Source organism: Vulpes lagopus, chromosome 13 (genome assembly GCF_018345385.1).
Source record: "Vulpes lagopus strain Blue_001 chromosome 13, ASM1834538v1, whole genome shotgun sequence".
NCBI lineage: Eukaryota > Metazoa > Chordata > Mammalia > Carnivora > Canidae > Vulpes > Vulpes lagopus.
In genome coordinates, this window is record NC_054836.1 from 24,321,168 (window position 1) to 24,326,140 (window position 4,973).

The 4,973-nt window shown below is 38.5% G+C and overlaps 1 pseudogene; it reads left to right on the forward strand.

Moving 5' to 3' along the window:
• Positions 1-522: 522 nt before the first annotated feature.
• On the forward strand, positions 523-4,251 carry LOC121475047 (annotated as a pseudogene).
• Positions 4,252-4,973: the final 722 nt, after the last annotated feature.

Genomic DNA, 4,973 nt, shown 5'->3' on the forward strand with positions numbered 1-4,973 from the left:
GTGTGCATAGATTTTGACAAGATATTAGGGAGAAATTTTAACCTGGTGTCAAAGTTTTTCCACTCAAGCCCAGTAGTATTCAGAATTTTGTTTCATCAGCAGAGGTGAAAATTACAATCTCACAAGGAAAGTAAATCCTTGTATTTGATAGAACACATAAAATGTAAAAACAATTGGTAATACCTTCCTTGACAGATACAGTAACAATCATGAAGACCGTATAACACTGCTAAAGTATTTGTTTGACATTTATTAAACAGAGTTTAATGGTAGTGACATTTTAATCTAATTCATCAATTTAATAGTTTTCACGAAAATGCTCCATTTATTTAGATGCTCTATGCATCTTTCCTATTCTCACTAATCATTTTTGTTCATTTGCTATTGAAGTAGGTTGTATTGAAAATAGTGTATCAGAATGAGAAGAATATAGCTTCATAAGGCATTATCATTAAAAATCTATCTAGATTAAGAAGTAGTAAGTAATTATAATTTTACAAGATTATTTTTTCATTTGTCTCAATGACGGTAAATCATTAGACCTGAGAAATCATCCGTATGGATCTATAGATAAACGCCAGAGGTCATCTTTGGAAACATAATCATACATTATTATGAAGCTCCAATTTATAATGGGTTTTCTTCTAAAAAAAATCTTTAGTAGTAATCTCTTCTAATGAACATGATAAATCTGATAGTTATCAAGGGAGTTTTAGCTTCAAATTTCTTTACCAAATCAGTAGAACCCCTAGGATAAAATATTAAGTAGACAAATGATGTTGTTCTGCTGCTTTGGGGAAATATTTTGTACCTAAGATATTTCTAGTGCTGATCTTGTAAATTCAAATATCTAGATTTATAAGGAATCAGTAAGATTCAGACACTTTGAAGATTTGAGCTTGTATGGATTTTGATTTCTGCTGTTTTTACTGGCAGGGGGTAGAGTGATTGAAGGCCTATACCTTTGTTCTTTTTGCCTGCAAGAACCTCAAGAATAGCCATAAAGAGAGGAGATGATTGAGGCACCTGGGTGGCTCAGTCAGTTAAGTGTCTGCGTTTGGCTCAGGTCATGATCTTGAGGTCCTGGGATGCAACCCGGTATTGAACCTCTCATTAAGCCCTGCATTGGGCTAGCTGCTCAGTGGGGAGTCCTGCTTCTCCTGCTATCCCCTACCCCCTCATCTCCTGTGCGCCCTTTGGCACTCTTTCTCTCAAATAAATAAATAAAATATTTTTTTAAAAAAGAGGATATGACTTTTAAATATGAACTTAACTTTGAGAATATTACATGGTGAGAGAAAAAAATATGGCATTATTAAGTTCTAGCAACTTTTCATAAAGTTGGCCTGGTACAGTTGGTCTAGTCTGAGGAAGTATTGCTGTCTCTAATCATCCTAGGTGGATTGCTTCTGAAGGAAGTTATATGTTGAGGATATCGTGTCTTCAGAAAAGGCCAGCTGGTAATGGAATACCATTATATGACAGTCTTGACCACTGTAGTCACTCTGAAGAAACTTAATATTATCAGTATCCAGGATTTCTTGGATTTAAATTAATAATAATGATTATTAAATTCTGACTATAGTATAAATTAGAAAAGGAGCTTACTTCTTTACACTGAGGAATACTGCCATCAGATAGAACAGATTTCAGGTGGCCCAATATAACTCTCTTTTAGTGAAGCTGGATTATCAGAATTTGAAAACAGAGGAAGAAGAATTATTTTAGGATACATATATGGAAGATTTTCACACTTTTATATATATTTTATCTGTCTCAACAGCAAGAATAGATGTGTTAGGTAGATATAATTTTTCTTTCCTGCCTGTTGGAGATATTTCTTTCCTCTATCATATTTGGTAGGTTTTCTTGGTATCTACTACACTGATAAATGTTTTTTTTTTTTTTTTTTTAGATTTTATTTATTTATTCATGAGAGACTCGGAGAGAGAGAGAGAGGCAGATACATAGGCAGAGAGAGAATCAGGCTCCATGCAGGAAGCCTGATGTGGGACTCGATCCTGGGACTGCAGGCTCACACCTTGGGCCAAAGGCAGGCAATTAACCGCTGGGCCACCCAAGTGTCCCTATGCTGATATATATTTAACAAATCAGCTCTAAAGGAAAAAGCATCTAAATTTGTAGTGTTTGCTAATATGTGTGGTGTATGTATTATCACCATGGCCAAGTTTAAGCTACCAGTATTAATTATTAAGTGCCCAGGTGGGAAGAGATGCACACAACCCACTCTCACAAGCTAAAACCATCTGGTTCTGTCACACTAATGCACTATAGACCCTCAAAATACTGCTTTATAAGCATTCACTCCTGAAAAGCTATTATTCTTCTGAAGGTTATTTTCTTTAAATATATCAGATTATAATCATACCTTAATCTTTTGAAACTTGAAATGAATTTTATTTTCATCCTTATCTATGATATCCTGATTTTATGGTTTATTTTCCAGAAGTACTTCTTATTTTCTTGTTCTTGGGAAGGTCTTGTTCGTTGTCTCCTTGTGTTTGTTTTCTACTACAGACTTTTTGTTTGTTTGTTTGTTTTCTCAACTTTATTGAGGTGGTGGGGGGAGTCAGGGAAGGAAGAAGTGTAGACTTGAAGGTTTTTGTTTTTTTAATGCAAAATAATTTATTTTGTGTTTGATACCACATGAGACTATAAGGGTGATGGTGCTTATGCCCATACGCTGTCTCCAGGTGAAGTGCTCTAGGCTTCATCCAGAGATATTCGAGAGGCTCTTCACGAACTTTTATGCTGTACTAATGTTTCGACTAAAGAAGGGATTCATCTTGCACTGGTGGAGCTGCTGAAAAATTTAACCAAGTACCCTACTGATAGGGACTCTATATGGAAGTGCTTGTAGTTTCTGGGAAGTTGGCATCCATCCCTGGTGCTTCCCTTGGTGCCAGAGCTCCTGAGCACCCATCCATTTTTTGACACAGCTGAACCAAGCATGGATGATCCAGCTTACACTGCAGTTTTGGTTCTTATTTTTAATGCTGCTAAAACCTGTCCAACAATGCCAGCACTATTCTCAGATCATACCTTCAGGCACTATGCCTACCTCTGAGACAGTCTTTCTCATCTTGTTCCGCCATAAGGTTACCAGGTAGAAAACTAGTGTCATCAGCTGTTTCTCCCAGTATCGCGCCCCATGAGGACCCGTCCCATCAGTTCCTGCAGCAGAACCTTGAAAGGGTGTACAGTCTTCAGCACCTGGACCCTCAAGGAACCCAGGAGCTGCTGGAGTTCACCATCCGGGATCTGCAAAGACTTGGAGAACTTCAGTCTGAACTAGCAGGAGTTGCTGACTTCTCGGCTACTTATCTTCGGTGTCAGCTTTTTCTCATCATGGCCTTGCAAGAAAAGCTGTGGAATGTGGCTGCCCCTTTATATTTGAAGCAGAATGACTTGGCCTCCGCAGCAGCAAAACAGATCATGGAAGAAACCTGCAAAATGGAGTTCATGTACAGTGGTGTGGAGAATAAACAGGTGATGATTATACATCACATAAGGCTGCAGGCCAAAGCCTTGCAACGTATAGTAACAGCACAGACTACTCGAGGAGTTGACCCCTTTTTTGGGATGTGTGAAAAATTTTTACAGGAAGTAGACTTTTTTCAGAGGTGTTTTATTGCTGATTTGCCCCACCTACAGGACAGCTTTGTGGACAAACTTCTTGACCTTATGCCCCGACTCATGACATCCAAACCTGTGGAAGTGGTCAAAATTCTACAGACCATGCTGAGGCAAAGTATCTTCTTACACCTCCCTGTTCCAGAGCAGATCCACAAAGCTTCAGCCACCATCATTGAGCCAGCAGGCGAGTCAGACAACCCTTTGCAGTTTACATCTGGATTTGTTGTGGCCCTGGATGTTGATGCAACCCTGGAACATGTGCAGGACCCTCAGAGCACTGTGAAGGTCCAGGTCTTATATCCATATGGCCAGGCTCAGATGATTCATCCTAAACCAGCAGACTTCCAGAATCCTGGCCCAGGGCGCCACCGGCTAATCACTCACACCTCTCCCATACTGCTTGGACAGAACCATGCCAGGTGGAAGTGAGGTTGCTACTGCCCTACAACTCCAATTCCCACATTCCAAAATCCCCCTGGATTGAAGGTGGCGAAGTATCACCCCAGGTGGAAATCAGCATCCAGCATCGAGGGCACCATCCCCTTCAGCAAGTCTGTGAAAGTTTACATAATGCCCAAACCCGCAAGGCGCTAAGTCACAAGCATTGTCTACTCCAGACTTTCTAATGTGTTTTCTGAATACCAGTTGACTCCAAATCTCTGAGAAAAGGCTCTTGAAATTAGCATATTAAATATGTTCCTTTGGAGAAAGATTGTTAAACTCTGAAACTTTGTCCTAAAGGATCTACCCTTTCCTTAAAGTCTATTTTAACATAATTCTGTGCAAGGGAGAGAAGTTCATTTTAAGAGCATGTGAAAATATAATCTTGATGGATTAAAAATAAGGACTTATTTAAAAAAAAAAGAAAAGGAAGGTTTTCTTTTCTCTAGCTTTGTCATCTGTTTATGGTGGTAGTTCTCAATCATCAGGTAGAGCAGGATCCCCTGGTGAGGTGAAATTTGTGTGTAATTACTCCATGTGATTCTAATAAGCACTCTGGATTGAGAATCACTTCCAGAGGGGATCCCAAGTTTTCTTAGTTCATGACACTCACAGTAACTTTTTCCTAGAACCCCTAAGTCAATAAACAAAACAATACAAAACACCTAAGTACTCCCTGAGTATTAGTTCCAAGCATCTAAATACATTTGAATATCTTAACTTAGCAATGGTTTGGAAAATTAATATACATAAATTGAAAGAAGAAAATATTTCTAAATATAGAAAACCAAAATTAACCTTAAATAACCAAAATTATTTACTGATGGTATGTGTGCATCTGTGGGCAATGCATAAGTCCTTAGAACTTGGATTCA